This window comes from Manihot esculenta, chromosome 1 (genome assembly GCF_001659605.2).
Source record: "Manihot esculenta cultivar AM560-2 chromosome 1, M.esculenta_v8, whole genome shotgun sequence".
Lineage (NCBI taxonomy): Eukaryota > Viridiplantae > Streptophyta > Magnoliopsida > Malpighiales > Euphorbiaceae > Manihot > Manihot esculenta.
The window spans coordinates 32,466,738-32,494,703 of NC_035161.2; the positions used below are offsets into that span (position 1 = coordinate 32,466,738).

At 36.6% G+C, this 27,966-nt stretch overlaps 1 pseudogene; it reads left to right on the plus strand.

Moving 5' to 3' along the window:
* Positions 1-27,194, plus strand: LOC110600948 (annotated as a pseudogene).
* Positions 27,195-27,966: the final 772 nt, after the last annotated feature.

The window sequence follows — 27,966 nt, forward strand, 5'->3', positions numbered from 1 at the left end:
TTTATATGATGATATTCCCATTAAAGAAATTGCGTAGAACCGGAAAACAGCGTACTGTCCACAATTACTGCAGAAATCGACTGCTCTTGGTTGGACGTTCTTGCGTCTCTTTTCAAACAGTCCATATGTTTGATTTGATTGGAGAGAGCACTGATGAAGGACTACATAAATGGCGACATTTGGGACTTCGAACGCGATATTGTCGTCCCTGGTGACCGCCCTGTGATTTTAGGGTTAGATGGCGGAGCAACTTCCACCATCTGTGTTTGCATGCCGTTCCTACCTTTTTCCAGTCCTCTTCCTGACCCACTTCCCGTCCTTTCTCGTGCTGTTACCGGTTGCTCCAACCGCAATAGTGTTGGCGGTCAGTACGTTTCTTCTGTTACTATTTTATCTTCAATTTCAATTGCTGCGGCATGGAGAAATAGCTTAATTTTATTATCATTAATGGTAAATTGGCTACATTACCTGCTCTGTTTATCTAAATTGTTCCCTTGAGCATTACTTGCGGGTAACAATGCTTTCTGTAATCAAAATAATTTGTCTGCATTTGAGTTTTGTGCAGCAGTGAAACTGGTGCTGTAATGTGTGGGTTGTTGTCATATATTGGCTGTTCAGCATTGAAACTGGTGGCTGCTATCTGAGCTGACCAGGTTGCAGACAAGATGGCTGTGGCAATAATATGAATAGCACATATCATTGATTTTTCGTTCTCAGTCCATTTGTATTTCGCATGTTACAGAAATTGCTGCTAGAGAAACTTTGGAGCACGTTATAGCAGATGCCCTTTCAAAATCAGGTTCCAGTCGTTCTGCAGTTCAAGCTGTTTGTCTAGCAGTTTCAGGTGTTAATCATCCAACGGACGAGCAAAGAATTTTAAATTGGCTTAGGTTTGCTCTCTAATACAGATTGTCAACTGCAACAACCATCTTTGATATCATAATGGCTTAATGCACTTTATTGATTTGATTTGGATCAATTATTCCCCTAAATAAGATTAGAGGAAAGCCTAGGCAAGTGATAATATTTAAATATCTTAAATGTTGCACGTTAACCAAAGAGATAAACCACCATAAACATGGTACACTTCTAAAGAAGTTTATTCTCTTTTGTTTGGTAGGCATATCTATAATCATCCAGTGCAAGTCAATGGCATTTTAATTTAGCCTCAGTGGCTCAATCCCATTTACTCAATTTTGGTTGGTCTAGGTAATATCTTCAGAAGAGTTTAGAGATGCTAATTATTTTTTGACCACTTCGTCCTTGGTGATGGTATCCCTCTAGTTTTATTCTTGTAGCTTAGATGTTCTCAATTTTCTGTTATGGAAAATCCAGCAGTCTATACTAGATATATTCTTAATTGCCTCATATCCTCAATAAGTGCTGCTTTCACTGTTTCACCTTTCCTGCATATTCACTGATTCCTTATTTGATCGTTTCTTAAGTTTACATCTTTTCATCTTAGTTTCATATTTCTTTACTGTCTATTGATTTTTCATAAATCATATTGAGCTAAATTGAAGTCTAAAGATTTTTTGTTAATTAAAGAGGGATATGAAAGCTTTAGGTGCCTATTGCATTTTCATCTATCCTGGCTTAATTTTCATGGTGTATCCTCCTCAATCTTTCCATGTCTTTGTATGGTTGGAACAAGGCATAACAAGTATGCAACTTTCCAGGAGTTATACAGCATCTAAATTTTTGACCACTTTGTTTACTGTCCCTTGCAATGTTAAAATTCTACTTATTTTGGGGCCTTAGAAGTTGGGGTGGTCCTCCATCATTTGAGCTTCTGTTTAACTTCGAATGAGGTTGCATTTATTAGGGGTATGCCACCAGCAGAAAGCAAGTGCCCAAAGTTTTGTTTACCAGTGATTATGATTTGTCGTGATTCTAGATAACTGCAGACATATATATTAACTGTACAAATATGATTAACCAATAAAAAAAGTTTGGAATTAGGACCTTGAAAAAGAAAGGTTAAGAAATAGACCTGAAAGAAGAGGCCCATGAAGTCAATGCAGAAGAGAAAATGATGGTTATGATTCTTGAAATTCTAAAAATGCATAACGTACTTCTGATGTGACAATAGCTTATGTGTTCTATTCACTTGGAAATATATTTGCTTTCAAAAGTATGCTTTATCATAGAAAAAGCAGTTAGAATTAGAACCTTTGAATAAGAAATACTAAGGCTCCATTTAGGATTGTGGTTGACAGGCTAAGAGCTGCTTTTTCAAAAATACACCAGTTTAGATTTAAAAAAAAAGACAGTTTGAGAAAAAGTTATTTAGTTGTTTTGGAGTTGTTATGACTCAAACCCATCAAATTTAATAGGTCTTTGAATTATGTGAACTGTATACACACAAACACACACACACACACATATATTCTTTTGTCCCCGTTGTCTCTTTTTAACTTCAATAAATGATTTCTCAAATCTGCCATATCTTAATTTCCAGGGACATATTTCCGAGTCATGTGAAGCTATATGTCCAAAATGATGCTGTGGCAGCATTGGCAACTGGCAAGTGGAACAATGGGAAAGCTTCATGGTTGTGTTTTGATTGCTGGTACAGGGACTATTGCTTATGGATTCACAGAATATGGTGGAGAAGCTCGGGCTGCAGGTGCAGGACCCATCTTAGGTGATTGGGGAAGGTACATACTTTGAGTTCTGCATTATATTCTCTTTTCTTTTTTCTCTCCTCTCCTCCTTCTCCTACTCCTAGTGATGGCACAGCACAATCTATGCATGGCTTAAAGAAAAGAAAGAAAAGAAAAGAGCTTTAATAAGGTGGTTGCATTTTTGCCAAGGTTTTAAAGGGCAGCATAGCATGTTCTTGAATTTACCTTGTTTTGGAGTATAGGAGGGTACTGATTTATTATGTTATCTTGTCAGATCATGCAGTTAAATGTTTGGCTCTCCTTTAGGTGCATTAGACAAACTCAACCAAGCAATACTCGCATTGTTTTAAATATCAGTTAATTTGTAATCTGGCTGATTCTTTTTGGAAAAATGGGTGGCCACTCTGATTTAGTATAGCAATTTTGGCATCACCGGGTGAAGAATTTTTGGAGAAATTTTTAATTCTATTCCAATTGAATTGATCTTTACAAGGTTTGAGTATTTATACAAAAGAATCGACCTAAATTAGAAATATTTACAATAAAAATAAAATCCCTATAATCAAGCCTAATTAGGATCTCAAAGATCTGAATTCTCCTAATTAAGAACCTTCTATGTTGGTCAAAATTCTTGCTCAAGTTGGTGCACAGATATCATACATGCCCAACTTGGTTTCCAAGGTGTGGTAGGTCTCGTTGCTGCATAGCCCTTTGGTAAACACATCAACTAGTTGTTCATCGGAAGTCACATGATCTAATCTCAAGACTGTATTTATTAACTTCTCTCTAATAAAGTGTTGATCAATCTCTATATACTTTATTCGGTCATGTTGAACTAGATTGTGAGCTATACTGATGGCAGCTTTGTTGTCACAGTACAAGAGGAATGTCTCTCCAGCACTTGATCGAGCAATAACGCTTTGCTTTTTACTTCTCCAATTGACAAGGTTTCTCCTACAAGTGTGCAGTAACCATTAGTCGACCTCCTATCATCAAGGGATCCAGCCCAGTCGGCATCTGTGAATGCGTGTATGCGGAGATGATTGTGTTTAGAAAATAGGAGACCTTTTCTAGGAGCAAACTTCAAGTATCGTAAAATACGAAAAATAGCTTGCATGTGAGGCTCACGAGGATCATGCATAAACTAACTGACTAAGCTGACTTCATATGCTATGTCTGGTCGAGTATGAGAAAGATAAATTAGTTTGCCTACCAACCTCTGATATATGCCAATATCCACTGATTCACCAATCCCTGTTTGTAGTTTGTGATTGCTCTCAATAGGAGTTTCTGCTGATTTGCAGTCTAATATACCTTTTTCTTTCAAAAAATCTAAAATGTATTTTCTCTAAAAAATAAAGATTCCCTTCTTTGATTTGGCAATCTTGATTTCCAGGAAATATTGAGGTTTTCGTAGATCTTTAATTTTGAACTCTTGAGCCAAAAGCTTTAGTAATCTCTTCAATGTCATCCCCTGTTATTGCTATGTCATCAACATAGACATGGGAAGAGTAAATTTGCCTTTGTGATGTCTGATAAAGAGAGTATGGTCACTATTGCTCTGTTGATAGACAGAGAAAATCATAGCTCTGCTGAATCAATCAAACCAAGTTCTGGATGATTGCTTTAACCCATACAAAGCCTTCTTTAGCCTACACACCTTTCTTTGTGTTTTTTCATTAGCAAATTCAGGAGGAATTTTCATATATACTTCCTCCTCCAAGTCTCCATGGAGTAATGCATTTTTCACATCAAATTATTGTAGGTCCCAGTCAAGATTGACAGCACAAGATAATAATATTGTGATTGAGTTCATTTTGGCAACAGGGGTAAATGTCTCCTAGTAATCCACTCCATAGGTTTAAGTGTATCTCTTGACAACTAGTCCGGCCTTGAATCTTTCAATTAATCTATTTGCTTTGTGTTTCACAGTGAACACCCATTTACAGCCAACTAGTTTTTTTTCAGGTGGAAAAGATATCAACTCTCGGATCTCATTTTTTAGCCAAGACTTTCATTTCTTCAATCATTGTTCCTTTTCAATTAGAATATTTGAGAGTTTCCTTCCAATCTTATGAGATAGATACAAAGAAAATAGACATGGTAAAGGCTCTATAGGATGGAAACAAAAAATCATAAGAGAGAATTAGAAATAGAGTGCTTTGTACAAGACCTAACTCCTTTTATTTGAGCAATTGATTTATCTAGATTATCAATGAGCTTAAAGTTTAGGAATGACTCACCAGACAGAGAAGAGGAAGATTAATGACACTGTATAGACTGCACAATGGTTTTTTCTGTTGTGTCTCTTTTTGAGTATCTCCTTAAATTTGATTTATTCAAACGTGCAATTATCTTTTCCTGATCACTATTAGTCTCCCCCTGTATAGTAGTCTCCTCTATAGTAAAATGCTCTAGAGTTATAGGATTAGAAATCATCTATTCTTTCTCATTGTTCTCTCTCTTAAAGAGGTAATGGGATAGTACTGAAGTAAGATTCAGTATCTTTAAACATAACATCCATACTGACAAAATATTTTCTAAATATAGGGTGGTAATACTTGTAACCCTTCTGTGTGAGAGAGTACCCAACAAACACACATTTAAGAGCACTTGGATCAAGTTTCTCACTTGTCCTAATATGAATAAAATACGTGTATTCAAACACCTTTGGTGGAACAATATAAGTATTTTCTCCTTGTAGTACCTTTAAAGGGCTTTTAAAAGTAAGAGTTTTGAGAGACATTCTATTAATGAGATAAACTGTGGCTAAGTTTACATCTCTCCAATAGGTTTTTGGAAGGTTCATAGTGAAAAGGAGAGATTGGGCTACTTCCAACATGTGCCTATTTTTTCTTTCAGCAAGACCATTTTGGGCACCAGTGTAAAGACAACTAGTTTGATACAATATTCCATTAGATTCCAGATAAGCAGAAAAACATCCATCTATATACTCTGTGCCATTATCAGTTCTTAAAACTTTTATCTTAGTATCAAATTGAGTACAAATCATTTTGTGAAAAGATTGAAAGCAAAAAAACACATCTCTTTTTGCCTTTTATCAAATAAAACTAAGTCATACGAGTGCAACAATCAATAAAAGTAACAAACCAAGGATTATCAGATAGTGAGACCGTTTGAGTAGGTCCCAAAACGTAAGAATGGATGGTCACAAAAGGGATTATACTCCTATTGTTACTTGAGGGATAAGAGGTTTTTGTATGTTTAGGGTACTCACAAGCATCACAGATTAAAGAATCATATTGGGCCTTAGAAAATAAATCAGAATAAAGTTTTTCTAAAATAAATAAGGATGGGTGTTCTAACTGTCGATGCCACTGTATGATTTTCTCGTTAACATCATAATCTTAAAGATCTAAATCCTCCTAATTAGAAATTTTCTATGTTGGTCAATACTGGGAATTTGCTTATAATGGCTGTTCCATTTGATATCTATTCAGATGGCATCATCTAATGGCCACACTGTTTGTGGATTAGAAATTTTCTATGTTGGTCAATACTGGGAATTTGCTTATAATGGCTGTTCCATTTGATATCTATTCAGATGGCATCATCTAATGGCCACACTGTTTGTGGAGCAGAAAAGGGTGGAAGGGGGAGAGACTCGAGAGAGTATATTTGGCATGGAGACTGTACTTGGATGCAGGAGAGATGCCATTTGAATCTCTATGATTTTACTTCCCCCCTCTAATCTTTTTTCTTTTTCTCCTTTTTTATTTCTTGAGGTGGTGGTGGTGGAGATATCAGAATTTGTTATATCAACCCGTTCATTTGAATATGATTTTTATGGAAAATAATTCTAAAGTCAGTTTTAGGTTTAAATTTCCAATTATTCAGGCTTAATATTAACTTTTAGATATGGTTATTGAAAATAACAAATACCTTTAAGATGTTGACAGTATTGATATGTTGCATTTGATTTTTTTACTGTAGATTTGAGTGGCATTGGTACCAACCACAAAACACTTGGACCACGTAAATCTGTTACACTTTGACTGTGATTCCTTGAAGCAGTTACACCAGACCTGTGTTTTTTATCTATTGCTCTGGTACTGGGTTTGAGCACCATGCGAGCACCATGCTCTTCTTTGGACTATTATTTACTGAATTATTTATTCTTGTTTTCAAAATCCTTAAAATCCTATCATTGGGAGAAACTTCGACAGGAGTAAACAATGAACAATCAATAAATATGCATATGAGTTCAAATAAGTCCCTTATAACAATTGAGCTCATGTTTGGTCCAACTACATGAGTGCTAAAAACTGATTGGGATTATCGTCTCATCTCAAACTATTTTGATACTGTGTATATATGCATATAAGGTGCGTGGAGCTGTTTTCTTGCAATTAGTGAACAACTATTTCCATTTTCTCCATAAATTTAAGCATCTTTTCTGAGGGAAGTTTCATCTAACTAACATTTTGTTTTGCTGCAGTGGATATGGAATAGTTGCACAAGCATTAACTGCAGTTATAAGGGCTCATGATGGTCGTGGTCCTGAAACAATTCTCACATCTAGTATTCTACAGACTCTTGATCTTTGTTCTCCGGATGAACTTATCAGGTTCGTTTTCTAAGACTTATCAGCGCCATCTTCATGCTTTTTCTTGTAGTTACTAGCTTTAGGATCTTAAATTGTTCTGGTGGTCTTCAGTATATTTGGGAAAAAAAAATGTACAATGTTTATTTTAGCAATATAACAGTAATGTTTGTATGCAATTCTTTGTATGTTGTTTGTAATGGGGTTATTCTACTCAAACTGTCAATGTTGAGATACTGAAATTAATCACCACACAGATTTCTCTGAGCTTGAATTTGTAATTTATTATTTAAAATATTGCTAAAATGTAAATATATTTAAAATTATGTAGAAAAGTTAAACACTTGATTAGGCTCGTGGTTAACTGGATCTGAGTGTTGAAATGCTCAAAATTTGCTTAACTCACTATTTAAGTTTGAGCTTGACGTGATTAAAACTGATTCGAATTCAAATATTTTGGCAGTAGGATCCAAGTAGCTTGACTCATTTGCACTGTGCTAACTTGAAGATAGAAAACTTCTATGACAAAATTTATTTCTTTCATCAAATTGCCTTAATATTTTAAACTAGGTTCTTCCAAGTGCATGTCACTTGATGCTTTTTTGCATGGACCTTTGTGTATCTCTTAGATACAATGTTTTCTTGGATATATCTTTTGAGTAATCCTTGAAAACATAATGTATTTGTACTTGGTTGCCACTTTGATCAGAGTTCAGATTTGTCATGATAGTTGATAAGATGAAATACCAGGTATTGAATAATGCATTGCGATTCATTTTGGAAAATAGATGGACATATGCAGATCCATCTTGGGCTCATATTGGGCTCATATTGCAGCCCTTGTTCCAGTTTTATCTTGTGCAGAGGCAGGTGATGAAGTAGCAAATAAGATCTTGCAAGATTCGGTTGAAGAGTTGGCTTTAAGTGTGAAAGCTGTTGTTCGAAGACTTGGATTGGGCGGTAAAGGTTGGCAATTCATGCTAAAAACTAACATAAACATTGACATTTTGGTCCTATTACCATGAAATAGAGATAGAAGGTTATCGCTTGGCTTGTTGACCTCAAAAAAACTTTGGATGATTCAGTTGCTCATGGATGTTGAGCTTTTTTTTTAAAATCATTCATAATTTAAAAAAAAATATTTTCAAATCATGCAAGCCGAAAACTATTTTTCAGATTGTGTGTGTCAAAGTTGTTTGTTTGGCAATATGACTACCGAACAAGCAAGTTCGACATTCATGGTGTTGGTGAAAGAGCATATATGGCATGTTCGACACCGAAGGTGCCAAACATGCCATGCAGTATTTGTCTGGCACTGTAAGTGTCGATTACATCCAATGGCTATGTCCAACGGTTAGTTCGGCACTTATAGTGGCGAACTAGTTTCAATGTCTACAAACAACTCTCTCCTCTATAAATTGCACATAATTGCTCCATTCTCCTTTGTAAATTGCTTACTTCTTAACAATTCAAGATTTTCTATATTTTTAGAGGAAAAGAAATTTTGCAAAGATTTGAGGAGAAAATTACTTGTATTTAGTTGTTTCAGCTCGACTGCAATTAAAAAGGAACGTCAGCAAGTTTCATATATTTTTTATATATAATTTAAATTAATTTGATCTTTTTTAGTAGATTTAGTAAATAAAAAGAAATATTTAACATTAATTATTTTATTCACAAAAATTAAAAGATTTCATTTCATTGATCGACTCATTAAAAAAGTTATATATTGATTCATTATCTAAAAGATATGTACATAGAAAATTATAAATTTTTATTTAAATATAAATATCAAATTTATTGTAGTTAATTTTAATTTACTTTAATTTTCAAAAAGTTAAAAAGTTTAATTAATAATCATATAAATATATAAATTTACATGTTTATTTTATTTATTATAAAAAAAAAGTAGTTCCTGAATATGCTAATATTTACTAGGATGAAAATTTTATAAGTAGTTCATATGGATACGATTATGATAGAGGTTTTTCAAGGGTCCTTTCAATAAGTGAAAGGATGAGTTAATCAATTAGTTGCAAGAATTGTTTGTGTAATTAAATTAGTTGACAAGAATGAATATATAGAGGTAATTAATTTTAGAAAACTTACAATTTTGGATGGATTATTAAAATTTGAGTGCATGAAAATATGAGGTGAATATAGCATATCTAATATGTTTAATTATATATGTCAAATTGGTGGTATGAATGATATAGAAATATATGTTAAAATAATTCGTGGTGTTATTGTGACGAATGAGGATGCCGATATTGGTCCCTCTAAAACGTCTCTTGAATAAGACGTTGAATAATATGAAGAGCAGAATGCAGTGGATGATTATAATTTATTTGATAGATTTGGAGGGCGGTCAAATATTTTATTTGATAGAGTACAAGATGAGGATGAAAATGACGACGATAATAATGATGATTCATGGATGTTTACTGAGGATGATGATGATGATGATGATGGCAAGAAGGATAGTTTGAGTATACTCATTTTCCGAATCCTATTGTGTCGGTTGTTTATCCTCCCCATACTCAGAAATAAATTTCGATTTATTAAAGGTGGATCCCCATGATAAGGCAAAAGGTTGTTCTTTTTAGGATCCATTTAAAGAGTTTTTGGTTGAGATGATATTTTGTTCGAGAGATGCAGTGGTCGTAGCTGCAACTTAAATGTTATTATCAATTTTGCTACCATGAAACTAGAGTGAGGACATATTCTATAAGATGTAAAGACAAAGACAGTGATTGTGTATGGAGGCTTTGAACATCCAATAAAGGAGAAGGTATATGGAAAATTATGAGATATAATGGACCACACACATGTACAAATCCTTAATTGTTGAAAAATCATAGCCAATTGGATGAAAACTTCATCTGTTCATTCATCTTTGCATTGATTAAACAACAATCTAATATAAAAATTGCAACTTTATAAGTAGAAATGAGGGATAAATTTATATATGAGCCGTCTTATCAAAAAATATAGAAAGCAAAGTAGAAGGCAACTGCAAAACTTGGGATTAATCGTATAGTAGATTGCGTAGATTCATGACAACTTTTCATTATTTCAGTTCTGAAACAGTATACAAATCCACATTGGATAAATGAAAGATTAAATCTAATGTATCGTGTATTTGACCAAATATTTAGTCTTTTAAGCAATCGATTGAGGGATTTAAACATTGTCAACCTATAATCTTAATCGATGGGACATTTCTATATGAAAAATATACCGGATGTATACTGTGTGCAACCGCACTCAATGAAAATAATCAACTCTTTCTCCTAGCTTTTGCTATTGTTGACATATACTGTGTGCAACCGCACTCAATGGAAATAATTAACTAGCTTTTGCTATTGTTGACAAGAAGAACGGTGACGATTGGTCATAGTTTATGGACTGTATAAGGATATTTCCGATTAAAAGAAAAAACTTGTGTAATTTTAGACCGCCATGATGAAATTATTAAGGCGATGCAAAAATATTGGTGACAATCTCCAGCCGGTCATCATCGTTACAAGACATGTATTAAGTAATTACAATAAGACATTAAAAAATGCTTCAATAAAGGAATCGCTGCATGGGGCACGTAGGTATCATGTCTTTTAACTACAATTTTTTTTTTTTATCTATTTAATGTCACAGATAATAATTTTAATTTAATAAACTTATCATTTATATCAATAAATTAAAATAAAAAAGAGAAAGTTTTATGAGGCAATGAACAAGATTAGAGAGGTGCACCCTAAATTATATAATGAGGCAGTTAAAATAAATTTAGAGCAATGGACCAGATCACATGATGGTGGATAAAGATATGGAGTAATAACAACAGTGTCTAAATTCCTAAATGGCATTCGAAGCCGTAAAAAATAAACCTATTAAACAACTAACAATTAACTTGTAGATAGTGGCAATAGGGTCGAACCACAGGGATTTGACACTACGGATTTTCCTAATAATGACTTGGACAAGTAAATAACAAGAAATTAAAAGAGGGGGTTTGATTTGATGAATTAATACTAATTAGCAAGAGAAAGCAATAATTTAAGCAAATGAGAATTTCAATATGAGAAGAATTCTAGTTGAAGCATGGATCTATTTCAGTTTGTTTAGAATTGATCATTGATCTTTTTGATACTTTTATTTATTTCAATAAGTTAGTTTAGGACGTGGAAGACGCTTCTCACAATCCAAATTCCTTCTTAGTTTTAGTTTGATTAGGAAACGTTCGCTAATCAAACTCTAGTTAACAAGTTGCCAAGGAACGTCCTTGGGGCTTTTAGCATCGAACAACTATTAACTGCATTAGGACTTAGAGAAACCCAACTCTAACCTTGCTAACCGCGTGATCAAGTTTAAATTATGCAACTGATTATACTTGTATTTAAACAATCTAAGCAATTACGGACCTAAATTATTCAAACAATATATTACTCAAGCAATTAAAAGCAACAGGCCTTAATTGATTCTAAAAGCAAAGTAATAATTATAGAAAGATTAAGTTGCATAAATATTGAAAGCAAATAAGAGTTTAATAATGGAGTTTTAAATCTCCCAATTCATCACAAATCTGAATTTCCCCAATTTCAACTAGCAATGATGGAATTTAGCCACTCATGGCGGACAAAATCACAAAAGAAAGAAGAAAGGAAGATGGAGAGGCTGCCGCAGACTTGCTGCTGTAATTCTGCAGTGATTCTGCTGTGGAGAGAAGATGCCTTTGCTGGGTTAGATGCTGTCTCGTTTTATAGCTGGAGAATTTTAATCCAATTAGGGTTTGGAAATCCCCATCTTGACTTGGTTTTTTGTGGTCTTTGATTCCTCTTTGGATCTTGTATTTAATTGTGAATGGAATTCCTCAAGTGAAAGACCTTTTCGTGGCTCTTGGGACTGATTTTGCAGTGTTTGAAATGGATTTGGACTTCTCCACTTTTGAATTTTGGTTTTCTGTCCATTTTCCCGCTTCTGCTGTCTCTCTGCGTGAAAGTGATTTGGGCTTGCCCAAATCGTTTCTGCGAATTCACTGTCTCAGCTTCCTGTCTCTGCTTCCCCTGCTTGATTTGGCCAAATCACTCTGACCCAATCACTTTTCCAGCTTTTTCTGCACTTTTTTCTCTAACTTTCCATTTTCTTTCTTTTCTACAAAAACATGACAAAAACATAAATTAAGCTGAAAAAATGTGTAATTAAACAATAATAAAGATAATAAAAATGTGGCTAAATTATGCTTGATCAAATACCCCCACACCTAGCTTTTTGCTTGTCCTCAAGCAACAAACAACTTAGTCAATCAAGCTCCTTTTTTTTTGAGCCTAAGTACCACTTAATCAGCCCTCCCTAGACTCCTAAATTGAAGTATTACAGTATAGAGTACTTCAGGCCTAAGGTTCTCCCTTTTCCTTGTTTCCTTTCACCTACCATGGCCAAGAGAAAGGTTTTTGGTTCAATCATGCTTATTCTTTTTGTTTTAAGTTTGATGCAACCCTCTAAGAGTAATTTGCCCTTCTTGTTAAGCACACTTTTTATTCAGCAGTACTTTTTCTTTATTCTTGCCTGAAAAAGTCACCAACCTTTTTACGCGAAGGTGCATATTGGTGATACCCACCCCCGGTTACTCAGTTGGTCACTTGTTCAAGTGGCTACTAGCTCTGTTCATAGCTCGTTTGACCATTGGAATAAGTTTATGATTTGTGCTTTGTGCTGGTTTTTCTTTTTCTTTTCTTTTTTTTTTTTCATAACAGTTTGGGCAGATCAGCTCATAGGGAGTTATACTAACTTTTTATTTGCATGTATTTATATTTTTATTTTCCTTGACCACAGCAATTTTAAGGATTCAATTCAAGAAAAGAACTTCCAAAGTGAAGGTAGCACACTGTAATTGATTCAATTTAGGCTTAAAGGGGTGGAAAATCAATGGGGTCATGAGATAGTAAGTTTTTTAACCTTATTATCTATGCTGAGTAGAGCAAAAGCTAAGATAAAATTCTGTGTGTGTGCAGAGTGAAAAATTTGTGCAAAAGAAAAATGTGTGAAAAAAAATTTTGGTGTGTGTTACAGGGCAAAAAGATGCAAAAAGAAACAAAAAGAAAGCAAAAGATAATGTAATCAATGCAAAAATAACCTAACAGTACCCTCACACCTATTGCAAACATTGTCCTCAATGTGTAAAAAAAAAAATTTTAAGAAGGAAAGGGAAAGGGACTTCCTGGTCTGTGGGTGATTTGGACAGGTGATTTGGGCAAATCACTTGGCGAAATCACTGTCTGTCCTCATGTGTGGGCAGGAAGTGGTCCACCAGCAGTTGTAGCAGGTGCTCCATATGATGCATTCTATCCTCAATTCTGCTGAGACGGGCCTCTACTGTCTGGTCTGGGGCTACGTCTTTAGGGGCCTGATCTGCTTCCTACTGGGCCACCACTGGAGGTGGTTCATCTGCTGGGGGTGCCAGTTCTGTTTCCCCTGCTGTCCCATCTGCTGGGGCAGGCTGCTGGTATACTGGGGTAAGGGTGGCCTTCTTCTTCCTGAATACACGCTCATGGCGTGGTGTTAGAGGTCCTGCAGGTGAAAGAAAAAATGTTACCCACTTTGCAAAGCAACCCCATATCATCTAAAAATCGAAGGTCCAAGGGGGTTGGTTTGTTGGTGGGGTGAGGTCAGTGTGGTCTGGGTGCAATAATTTCAGGTTCACTGCAATGGCAGTAATCAAATGGCCCAGAATCAGGGGGCGGTGGTACTGGATGGTGCTGGATAATTGGGTAGCAACCCAGTAACCCATGTGGATTTTCTGGTGAGTGTGCATGCACCACAGAATGTATAGCTCTGTTCTGGTCAGGATGTTGGGTGCATCCTTCCTCCCAGAAAATGTGTAGACTAAGAATCTGTGAAGGTATTTTAGGCTGGGATTTTTCAGGTACAGGTCTTTGGACCTGGTGAGCGAGTAAGAATTAGGGGGGTTATCACACAACTCCAAATAGGCTTTGCTGGGATTGAATTCAGCAGGAAAATCCCAGGTGGAGTCAGGGCATTCAAAGCCCATGGCAATGCCAAACTCCTGCAGAGACAAGCGAAATCGCTGTCCCAATAGCCTAAACCCAATGACATCTGGTGTGTGCAGGTTGTGCATGGCTGGTTTATCAAAGTAGAAAGTGGTGAAGAACTCATGTGTGAGCTCAGTGAAGGATGGCAAGTGAAGGAGGAAGAATTTGTCCCAACCAATAGCAGAGATTAGGGAACGTACCTGGTCTTGGAGTCTCAGTGCTTCAAGAGTGCCATGGTGTATGTAATTACCTGGATGGTACGGCAGGGAAAAGACTCTGTCTAGCCTGACTCGTTCAAATGCCTTGTTGAATGTCAGGGTCTGAGTGATGTGATCTAGGTGGGTTGGTTTGGGCAAATCGCTGGGCAATTTGCCTTCTTCGTGGCCTGCGGGAGGTGTCCATGGGTGTCTCTGATTGTCGCTCTGGGCTCGGCGGTGGTGGTGGTGAAGGTGTTCTTGCCTGTTTCTGCCCATGGCCGGTGGAAGTGGTGGCTTCTGGAGGCGTTTCGTCTTCAGGGGTTCCCATCGCGACTGTTCGAGAGGAAGGTGGTGGTTCAATCATGGTCGCCTTGTTTCTCCGGCGATAGGTCTGGACATCTGGTGAGTCGGAGTGCCTGGTCTCTGTTCCAGTGGTTGTTCCTGTGTCGGCGTCGTTGGGGACGGGTGGAGGGTTTTCCATTGCCTCTTCATCACTGTCGGTGGGAATGCGTATCGGTCTGGGCATTCCACGTTTTCTCCACATACCGGGGCCGCCGATAACTTTCATCTTTGTTCTGGCCATGGTGGTTTGATATCGCCGGAGGTGGAGTGGTGTCGTCGGTGAAGGAAATCCTGATCATTAAATGCTGAGTCTCTGGTTTCTTGACAGGGTGATTTGGTCAGTGATTTGGGCAAATCACTTGGCCAAATCACTTTCTTCATTGCAGTTGCTTGGTTGGTACTGTTCACGCCCTTTGCTTTTGATGGGCTGAGCTGTCGATTTGGGCACATCACCTGCCCCAATCACTTGTGACTATGGTACACTCAGTCGATTTGCCCCAGTGATTTGGGCAAATCCTTTCATTTGGGCTGCCTCTCAGTAGCGCCCTATTTTCTGTCTTGGGCTGGACAGCCTTGTCTTGCTCAGTAGGCTGGGGAAGGGGGATCCAAGGGAACCTCCTCCACAAGGTGAACAGTAAATCCTTCATAAAATTGCTTCAAACGGTGCCCATTAACCTTGAAAACTTTGCTGGTTTGTGGACTGCGAATGTCCACAGCTCCATGTGGGTAGATGTGCTCAACCAAGAATGACCCAATCCACCTAGACCGAAGCTTCCCAGGGAATAATTTGAACCTTGAATCAAAAAGCAAAACCTTATCACCAACCTGGAAGTGTTTTCTGGAGATATTTTTGTCATGGAAGGCTTTGGTCTTTGCTTTATAATCCCATGAAACTTCATATGCATCACGCCGGATCTCCTCTAGCTCTTGAAGTTGTAATTTTCTGTTGGCTCCAGCTTCTTTTTCATCAAGATTACACTTTTTGACATTCAACAAGGCATCTGAACGAGCCAGGCTAGACAGAGTCTCTTCCCTGCCGTACCATCCAGGTAAGTACATACCCCATGGCACTCTTGAAGTACTGAGACTCCAAGACCAGGTACGTTCCCTAATCTCTGCTATTGGTTGGGACAAATTCTTCCTCCTTCACTTGCTATCCTTCACTGAGCTCACACATGAGTTCTTCACCACTTTCTACTTTGATAGACCAGCCATGCACAACCTGCACACACCAGATGTCATTGGGTTTCGACTATTGGGACAGCGATTTCGCTTGTCCCTGCACGAGTTTGGCATTGCCATGGGCTCTGAATGCCCTGACTCCACCTGGGATTTTCCTGCTGAATTCAATCCCAGCAAAGCCTATTTGGAGTTGTGTGATAACCCCCCTAATTCTTACTCGCTCACCAGGTCCAAGGACCTGTACCTGAAAAATCCCAGCCTAAAATACCTTCACAGATTTTTAGCCTACACATTTTCTGGGAGGAAGGATGCACCCAACATCCTGACCAGAACAGAGCTATACATTCTGTGGTGCATGCACACTCACCAGAAAATCCACATGGTTTATTGGGTTGCTACCCAATTATCCAGCACCATCCAGTACCACCGCCCTCTGATTCTGGGCCATTTGATCATTGCAGTGAACCTGAAATTATTGCACCCAGACCACACTGACCTCACCCCACCAACAAACCAACCCCTTTGGACCTTCGATCTTTAGATGATATGGGGTTGCTTTGCAAAGTGGAGAACATTTTTTCTCTTTCACCTGCAGGACCTCTAACACCACGCCATGAGCATGTATTTAGGAAGAAGAAGGCCACCCTTACCCCAGTATACCAGCAGCCTGCCCCAGCAGATGGGACAGCAGGGGAAACAGAACTGGCACCCCCAGCAGATGAACCACCTCCAGTGACAGCCCAGCAGGAAGCAGATCAGGCCCCTGAAGACGTAGCCCCAGACCAGACAGTAGAGGCCCGTCTCAGCAGAATTGAGGACAGAATGCATCATATGGAGCACCTGCTACAATTGCTGGTGGACCACTTCCTGCCCACACATGAGGACAGATAGTGATTTGGCCAAGTGATTTGCCCAAATCACCCACAGACCAGGAAGTCCCTTTCCCTTTCTTCCTTAAATTTTTTTTTTCACACATTGAGGACAATGTTTGCAATAGGTGTGGGGGTACTGTTAGGTTATTTTTGCATTGATTACATTATCTTTTGCTTTCTTTTTGTTTATTTTTGCATTTTTTTGCCCTATAACACACACACCAAAATTTTTTCACACATTTTTCTTTTGCACAAATTTTTCACTCTCTGCACACACATAGAATTTTATCTTAGCTTTTGCTTTACTCAGCATAGATAACAAGGTTAAAAAAGCTTCCTATCTCATGACCCCATTGATTTTCCACCCCTTTAAGCCTAAATTGAATCAATTACAGTGTGCTACCTTCACTTTGGAAGTTCTTTTCTTGAATTGAATCCTTAAAATTGTTGTGGTCAAGGAAAATAAAAATATAAATACATGTAAATAAAAAATTAGTGTAACTCCCTATGAGCTGATCTGCCCAAACTGTTATGAAAAAAAAAAGAAAAAGAAAAACCAGCACAAATCATAAACCTGTTCCAATGGTCAAACGAGCTATGAACAGAGCTAGTAGCCACTTGAACAAGTGACCAACTGAGTAACCGGGGGTGGGTATCACCAATATGCACCTTCGCGTAAAAAGGTTGGTGACTTTTTCAGGCAAGAATAAAGAAAAAGTGCTGCTGAATAAAAAGTGTGCTTAACAAGAAGGGCAAGTTACTCTTAGAGGGTTGCATCAAACTTAAAACAAAAAGAATAAGCATGATTGAACCAAAAACCTTTCTCTTGGCCATGGTAGGTGAAAGGAAACAAGGAAAAGGAAGAACAACCTTAGGCCTGAAGTACTCTATACTGTAATATTTCAATTTGGGAGTAGGGGGGTTGATTAAGTGGTACTTAGGCTCAAAAGAAAAAGAAGAGAAAGAAATACTTGAGACATTCCGCAAGGTAGAAATCAACATTCCCCTATTAGATGCTGTAAAGCAAATTCCAAGGTATGCCAAGTTTCTCAAAGAGCTATGCACCAACCGAAGGAAACTTGCTGAACGTGAAAAAGTAAGTGTAGGGGAGTGTGTTTCAGCTGTCATTCAAATAAAGCTCCCAACCAATTGCAAGAATAGAGGGATGTTCGTTGTTTCATGCAAAATAGGCAATGTGGGGATAAAGAAGGCCATGTGTGACCTTGGAACTTCAATTAATGTCATGCCCCTTTCCATTTTTAACTTGTTGAATGCTTGAACACTCAAGGGCACCAGCATAGTAATCCAATTGGCCGACCGATCTGTTGTCTATCCCTAGTCTTCCCAGCAGATTTTTATGTCATAGACATGGAGGAAGATAAGAGCAACATCACCTCTGACATCCTACTTGGGAGACCATTCTTGAGCACAGCCAGAACAAAAATTGATGTGCATGACGACACATTAACCATAGAGTTTGAAGGGGAAGTTATCAAGTTTAATGTTTATGATACTATGAAATTCCCCAATGATATTTCTCCTGTTTATGGCCTTGATGTTATTGATGATTTGAGTCAAGAAATTTTTGATTCTAATCAAGAAAATTTACTTTATGATGGTCTTTGCAGGAAAGGAGAAGTGGACAGCAACAGCCCCGAGACAAAAGGATTTCAAACGTTGCAACAAGGAATTTGTTTTCACTCAGACTTGCACTAAAACTCTTCATGCTAGTACAATTAAAGCAAACAAAGATAGAGAGAATGTTCAACAGTCAAATAATAGTTTGTGAAATAATTATTACTCGAAGTAGGCAAAAGTAAGTGATTAAACTTATGTATCAAACATGCACATGTGGTAAATTTCAAAAGACAAGGATACCATGTTCACAAATTGTGTAAAGGCGATAAATTTTTATATTATTCAGATGGTTAGTCCAATATTCATATTTTAAGTATGGATATGGAACTGAAGCAATATTGCCGATACTAGCTAACCGAGTACTACAACATGATACTCCCCTAGGCAGTAGGTATGTGATATTCTAATATTCACTTATTTTTTTATTTAAATAAATATTTGATAATATAATATATTGTATATATAGAGTAATGCCAGATAGATTACTGAGATTGTTACCCATGTGCTAGTAGAGCTGCGATATCAATTAAATCGACTATTACCTAAACAGATAATAAACTAAAATAAAATTAATATTTTAATAGTAAGGTAATTTGCGTGTAACACTTATATGTTAATTTTAGGTAATTGGGGAGTCATATATTAAATCCTAATTGTGTCACTCCTCGAATGCTATCATGAAGAATGAGGAATTTGGAGAGTTATTGTCCTACTGGTATGCTTTCACATTATAAAGTGGTATCAGTCAGACCGGATCATGCGACAGTTTGGAATGTAACAATATATTCCAGCTGAACCACAATAATTTTCTGCGCTACATGAATTTAATTTGCGAAAGAGCGACACTAATTGGGCGAAAGTGCATTCCAATTGGATCGCATGCTGGAACACTCGAGATCGCAGAATAATTATAGGACCACCAGCAACAGAGCTACTATTTTAATTCGGAGTATATGGAGTGGTACCGCGAGGTGTCCCTGAATTTCTATTGAAGGAGCGGCAATGAGATCAAGGGTAAGAAATTTGTCGTCATTTATCTCATTTTAAATATTACAATTCTCTTTTAAATGAACTAATAATGTTTTTTATATTTGTTGTAAGAGAGAATAGTCTTGAGCATAAGTATGCTATTGTTACCGACCCAACCACTAGGAGCATGATCACTATTTGTGACCTTATACCGTCCGTCTCTTTTTGTACAAAGGAAGAGAGATGACAGGGACAAGTGTCAGTCAAGTGTCAGTCCCATATCCAGCACCGGCTGCATCGCCAAGCATAGCTGACCCAGAAGACCCACCTATTTCAATGTCAGTTTTACGAGCCCCCATGTGTATGCATAACATTAGATAGTATGCTCCAATTTATAATAATCAGAGACAAACTACTCGTAATCAATTGAATGAGACGTACATGCAGCAATAACATGTGAACATAGTTTGTGAAATTTATCACATGTGCATGTTTGATACAAGTTTAGTCACTTTTGCCTATTCCGAGCAGTAATTATTTCACAAACTATTATTTGACTGTTGAACCTTCTCTCTATCTTCGTTCACTTTAATTGCACTAGCATAAAGAGTTTTACTGCAAGTCTGAGCGAAAACAAATCCCTTGTTTTACTGATAAAAAAATGTTGTTCGTCACGTATCAAAATAATGGACACATGGAAAGAATATTTTCTCAACTATTGCCGTTATAAACAACGCTTGAAATCCTTTCGTCATGCCATTGGGGAATTTAGACACGTTTGATGTTATTACTCCATATCTTTATCCACCGTCGTGTGATTTGGTCCATTGCTCTAAATTTATTTTAACTGCCTAATCATATGATTTAGGGTGCACTTCCCTAATATTGTTCATGGCCTCATATAATTTTCTCTTTCTGATTTTAATTTATTGATATAAATGACAAGTTCATTAAATTAAAATTATTATCTGTGACATTAAATAGATAAAAAAAAATTATAGTTAAAGACATGACATCTACGTGTCCCATGCAGCGATTCTTTTATCGAAGCATTTTTTAATGTTTTATTGTAATTACTCAATACATGTCTTATACAGTAAGGATGATGACCAGCTGGAGATTATTACCAATCTTTTTGCATGACGGTCTAAAATTACACATAAGTTTTTTCTATTAGTCGGAAATATCCTTATACAGTCCATAAACCATGACCAATTGTCACCGTCCTTCTTGTCAACAATGGCAAAAATTAAAAGAAAGAGTTGATTATTTCTATTGAGTGCGGTTGCACACAGTATACATTTGGTATATTTTCCATATAGAAATATCACATCGATTGAGATTACAGGTTGACAATGTTTAAATCTCTCAATCGATTGCTTAAAAGACTAAACCATTCGGTCAAATACACGATACATTGGATTTAGTCTTTTATTTATCCAATGTGGATTCTCCTTAATTATGTATACTGTTTCAGAATTAAAATGATGAAGAGCTGTCATGAATATACGCAATCGACTATATGATTCATCCTAATCCCAATAAAACTTTGCAATTGGCTTCTACTTACTTTCTATATTTTTTTATAAGACAACTTGTACTCAAATTTATCTCTCTTCTGCTTGTAGGATTGCAATTTTTATATCATACTGTTGTTCAATCAATGCAAAGATGAATGAACATATGAAATTTTCATCCAATTGACTATAGTTTTTCAACAATTGAGGATTTGTATATGTGTGCGGTCCATTATATCTCATAATTTTTCATATATCATCTTCTTCTTTTTTGGATGCTCGAATTCTCAATGCACAACCACTGTCTTTGTCTTTACATTTTATAGAATATGTCCTCCCTCTAGTTTTATAGTAGCAAAATCGATGATGACGCTTAAGGTGATATTTTTTTCAGTCGCAACTTCTACATCTCTCGAATAAAATATCATCCAAACTGAAAATTCTTTAAATGGATCTCAAAAGGAAGCTTATCGTAGGGATCCACTCTTAGTAAATCGAAATCCATTTCTGAGTATGGAGAGGATAAACAACAGACACAATAGGATTAGGAAAGTGAGTGTTTTAGTATCGACGCATACTCAAATTATCCTCCTTGCCATCATGATCATCCTCTGAAGACATCCATGAATCATCCTCATCCTGCGCTTCATCCTGTGCTTTATCAGGTAAAATATTCGACTGTTCTTCGAGTCTATTAGATAAATTATAATCATCCACTGTATTTTACTCTTCACATTACTCAACATTTGATTCAAGAGTAGTTCCAAAGGGACCAATATCGGCATCCTCATTCGTTACATTAACACTACGAATTATTTTAATATATATTTCTATACCATTCATACCACTAATTTGACATATCTAATCAAACATATTAGATATATCATCTTCACCCCATATCTTCATGCACTCAAATCTTAATGATCTATCCAAAACTGTAGGTTTTCTAAAATTAATTGTCTTTATATATTCATTCTTATCAGCTAATTCAATTGCACAAGCAGGTTTTTCGATGAGTTAGAGTAAAACTTATCCTTTCACCTATTGGAACTGTAACGACCCGGAAATCCGGACCGCTACCGGCGCTAGGATCCAGATCGGCTTAAGGCCGCCGGGACCCGTAGCAAGCCTACATACCTCCTGTAAACCTGTGGAATCCCATACATAATAACATAAACATGATCTGTAGAAAATTTTCTTTTCTCTTATCCAAGCAAAACCTGTGCATGCACAAAATCATACATAAACCCCACACTGGAGTCCTCATACTATACTCCAATGGGGTATCATCATCATACATATTAGCTTGGATAATCATAGTCATTAACATCATTACTCATAAAACACTCTGTACATAATAGGGATTCACACACCTCTAGGTCAAGCACTACTATAATCCTCAATACATCATCAAATCATTTATTACATTACATTGTCATACATACTCATTACATCATATTCATGTCCACTACTATCTATTACAACATACATGACTTGACTTCACTCTAGCCGACTTCTTGATCTATTCTGTACCTGCAACTCTGGGGAAAGAGGGAGTGGGGTGAGCTACTAGAGCCCAGTGAGCAGAAACTAAAAACATTTGTTTTAATTCCTCCATTTTTAGGTATATTATTATTCATTTTATTATTATTATTATTATCATTTAACTTTATCTTATTCATGCTTTCATGTATGCGCCATAACACAAACATTTCACAACAAGGATGAACTTGTCACCATTTAGCCCCTATCTTTCTTACTTATACATGCCGGGGGCGTAGAGCCGTAGCAGGCACACCCGGACTTCCATAATCTGTCATAGTGCCAGGGGCGTAGAGCCGTAGCAGGCACACCTGGACTCACATAGGCTATCATGACATACAAGGGCTAATGGATCATTCAACATTCATCCACATCAACAACAAAGTATGCAATGCAGCATATTCGTGAATTCTAATGTAAACAACCTAATATATCTCATGGCATAATGATGCATGGGCAATGCTTTATGATTCATTCATTTATTCATTTACTTTAAAGCTTAAGGGGTTGTTCCACTCACCTGGTAACTGAAGCTTCAATAACGAACTCTGAACGACTATCTCACAACCTGGGGTCTCGGTTCCTCGGGTCCGAACCTACACAGGTGGACTCAAATGAGGCACCAAACATATATGAACATGACTCTAAAATATTCCCCAAAGACCCCCTAAAACATCCTGAAAACATCACATGAAAACATGCAAGAAATGGCTGAACAGGGCACCTTCGGCGGCACCTTCGGCGGCCGAAAGTCCTGGACAGAGACGAAACTCAGGTAGGTTCGGCGGCACCTTCGGCGGCCGAAAGTGCCAGACAGAGACGAAAGTCTCTTTTCGGGGGCAACTTCGGCAGCCGAAAGGCCTGCCTCCCCAGCCATGTTCGGCGGCCGAAAGTACCTTCGGCTGCCGAACCTGGTTTCTGCCAAAAGGCAGAAACTTGGCTCCCTTAGCACATTTCGCCTCCAAACCTTCCAAACATGCATATTGTTCAACCAAAGCATGCATACAAGTTCCTAGGGGCCTCAAACATGCATATACCCCATCTACAACACTTCAATCACACACAATCAAGCTACATTGTTCAAAAAGTCATCAAAAACCCATAGGTTTAACATATACCCTAACATGCATTCTACCCCTTAAAACTTCATAAAACTTGTTTAAATCATACATTGAGCTTAAGATCGGCCCTTACCTCTTGAAGATCGAGGGTTGAGGAGATCTAAACTTGGAGATGGGAGAAGTTCCAACTTTTGGTCTCCAAGCTCCAAAACTCGTTCTAAGCTCCAAGATCTTCAAAAACAAAGTTATAAACTTGTAAAGATCAGGGAAAAAGGAAGGAAAACTCAAGATTGGGGAAGGATGGCGGAATGCTCACCTTGGCCGAAATGGGGAGAAAAAGCTCGCCTATTTTCGGCTAAGGGACCCTTTTATAGTGGCTGGCCAGACCACGTTCGGGGGCCGAATGTGCCTCCGCATCCATGCAAATGTTCGGCGGCCGAACATGAGGTTCGGCGGCCGAACCTTGACTTCCCTCACTTATGCTTTCGGGGGCCTAACGTGCCTCCAAAACGCATGCATGTTCGGCGGCCGAACTTCGGAGTTCGGCGGCCGAACCTGGGTTTTCCTCCAAGGATTTTCATGCAAAAACTCATTTAATTTCTTACTTAAAAAACATGAAATACATGAAAACATTTCATAAAATCATAGTTTTACCCTTCTAGAGGTTTCCGACATCCGAGGTCCCACCGGATGGTAGGGATTCCGATACCGGAGTCTAGCCGGGTATTACAGGAACAATCTTTGAAAAGCCTTCATCATAATCATATCTATGTGAACTACTTATAATACTTTTGTCCTAGTGGATATTAGAATATATAGGAACTGCTATTTTCTGATAATAAATATATAAATTCATATATTTATATGATTATTAATTAAATCTTTTGACTTTTTTAAAATCAAAGTAAATTAAAATTAGCCACGATAAATCTGATACATATATTTTAAACAAAAATTTGTAATATTCTAGGTACTTACCTTTTAGATGATAAATTACTATATAACTTTTTCAACGAGTCGATTAATGAAATGAAATCTTTCAATTTCTGTAAATAAAATAATTAATGTTAAATATTTATTTTTATTTACTAAGCTTACTAAAAAATATATAATTAATTTAAATTATATATGAAAAATATATGAAACTTACCGGCGTTCCTTTTTAATTGCAATCGAGTCGAAACAATTTGATACAAGTGATTTTCTCCTAAAATCTTTTGTAAAATTTATTTTCTTCTAAAAACACAGAAAATTTTGAATTGTTAAGAAACAAACAATTTAATTTACAGAGAAGGGAGCAATTCTGTGCAATTTATAGAGAATGAGGGAGCTGTTTGTAGACGTTGAAACTATTTCGGCGCTATAAGCGCCAAACTAGCCGTTGAATGTGTTCGGCACTTACAGTGCCGGACAAATGTTGCATGGCATGTTCGGCATCTGCTGAACATACCATGCATGCTGTTTCACCAACTCCCATGGCATGGGAGCTAACTTTGACACACAATTTGGAACATAGTTTCTGGTTTGCATGATTTGAAAAATAATTTTTTTAATTATGAATGATTTAGAAAAAAGCTCCATGGATGTTACTTCTCAATGTGATGTATTGGTAAATTATTGCTGGTATTTAGTGAAAACAAGCTCATTCAAGCTGGGTAATTAATTCAATGATATTTGGTCATCTTGTATGAAGATTAGGTAATGCTGACGTACATGGTGATATGAGTTCATTTTACTTTGAACTACATTTTTGACCTTGCCAATCAGATTGATTTTAGCATATGGTGCATGTTTATCATGATTTAGATGTACCCTCTTTATGGTTTTTACGTGTTCCTGAACCCCCCACAACATAAAATGATAAAAAATAAGCAATTATGATAACTAAGTCTTTTAAGGTTATGCTGCCAAGTTTTCCTTTGAAAGTTTTGGTCTTCTTTTATGCTTATGTGGTACCGATGCAGATGGAAATACTTCTTTCCCCCTTGTTATGGTTGGTGGTGTTCTTCAAGCAAATAAGACGTGTGATATAGGAAAAGAGGTTATAAACTGCATCTCCAGAGACTATCCTGGGGCTTGTCCAATTCGGCCAAAGGTAAACAAAATTCATTTTCTTCCCAATCTTAAGTTTTTTTTTTCTTTTCTTTTCCTTTTTTTTTTTAAAAAAAAAAAGAAACAATTGTTCAATTTAATTTTCTGTTCAAGTGAATTTGATGATACTAATTGAACTGAGCTTGGCTGTGGACATTAGCTGCTGGAAAGAAACTGTTAAGTGCACTTCTATGAATGAAGATTGATTGAATTAGTGGTAATAGTTAGGACTTGGGAGTTGGAACTGTTACTAGGCATTTTCTAGTCTTTAAGACTCGTATTAGGGGGAAAAGAAAGCATAACTCCAAGGAATCCAGAGAAGGATAAGGAGAGGAGTACAAAAGGGTATTTACAAGCAATGCGTCGTGTCTTTACCTGTATGCGTTGTCAAATATACAAGGGTTTTGATATTTCAGCGGACATGGGCAAATAAGCCAGTAGAACAGAAATGGAGAAGGTTTATCATATCATTGTGGATGGGGTGGGTGAAGAAACTTGTTGATAAAAGTAGGATTTGCTTGGACTCGTGAACAAGGTTGCTAACAATTATGCTGCTGGATCTAGTAGCCATGATAAGTTGTAAAAGGACTAGTATTGCTCGCATCTAGGAGACTGAAGGGATAGGGAAAAAAAGTAAAGAGATTGGAAATGAAGACAGTTGTTATGATACACAGAAAGTATAGAATGATTTTTAGCATTGGGGAACATGAAGTTGTCTCAGGAGTTGAACTGTTTAGAGTTAGGTGAAAATGAAGTTGTTTGTGATTAACTCATCTTATATGTGGAAGAGTAATGGACATTCCACACGCCATTGTCTCATCTTTTCCTAGCTTGAAAGATTTAGTTAAAATTCTTGTCTTTGCATGTTGATCTCATGATTATGCCTAAGAAAGCTCAGAAATTGCCCACTTAAAATAGTGCTCTGAATAGGGGGACATGGTGTGACATTTTGTGGAGGTAATTCCCATGGTGTTTTATGGATTTTCTGTATAGAGTTTTGATTGGGCTGAGTTCCTTTTTGACTATGGATGTTCAAGGACCTTGTTCCTTTGGATGTTTTTGTGTTCCTCATGCTCTAAAATATGGCATTTTTGGATATGTATGGGATGATCGCATAACCTGCGATGTGAAATCACTGAAAAGAACATATGCGTGGCCCAAATGCACAATGAAATGATTGAAAGCAAAACAATTTAACTTGATATGGATCTGTCCAACTAGGAAAGTGAAACATTCTAACCCCTTTCAGAAGTACATGGGATTGTTCCGCCTTATGTTGAATATATTACTTTCTGGTGCTAGATATACCAATGTCTTTTTTTGGGTGTCCCTTGCATCACCATCAGGTAGAGCCTGCCGTGGGGGCAGCATTATTAGACTGGAATTTCTTTGCCAACGAGACTTACAAGGAAGCTAATGAAAGATGATGACTAGGGTTGCCAAAGAGTTTGTGCTGTATTATTTTTTCCTTTTTTCCTTTATTATTGTTTTTGTTAATAAAATTGAAATAATAATAATAATAGTATTTTTTTTTTTAGAAAATTATTATTTGGAAGCCTTAGTTTTGTGCTGCATTGCATGGTACGCTATGATTGTCACTGTAACATGCATACATGCATGTAGTTTGTAATTTGTCGCATAAAGCGTTGAATTTTTTTAATTTAATTTCCTTTATTAACAAAAACAAGATGTTGCTTAAAGTTGAAGTAGATAATTTTTTTAAAAAAATTTTTGTTAATTGTATAAACAAACTTTATATTGATATAACGGTAGCCAAATTTTAAAGAACATACGCTAAAATCCTCAACTTGCTAACATCACATATATTTCATTTTTAATTTCTTTAATTTTTTTGTGTGTTTTTTTAAACCATACAATTGAAATTGCATTAAAAGCTTAAATAGGTAACGAACTATAAGGCTCAAATCAAATCATAAAAAAAGTCAATTTACCTATCCCAGAGTCACATAACCCAGCCCAAGAACCTTCTAGAAACAACTCTACCGCTCCATCATCATCGACAATCCAAAACAGGAGAAGGAAAGAGCATTCGTCGACTACCAGGTATAAAAATATAGTTTTGCTAATAAAGAAAATTTTATAGTTATAATAGCATATATCCAAATATGAGAATCATATTCTTCTTTCATGTCTTTCTTTTATATTCCTGCTAAAATTTATTTATCTATATTTAAAATTTCCATTCTTTAATATTTTTGAAAAATAATTAAGATAGAAATAAATAAATGTAGGTTTAAATTGAGCCTATAATGCAATTGATCCAAATTTTTCATAATAAATAAGAATTGCTATTA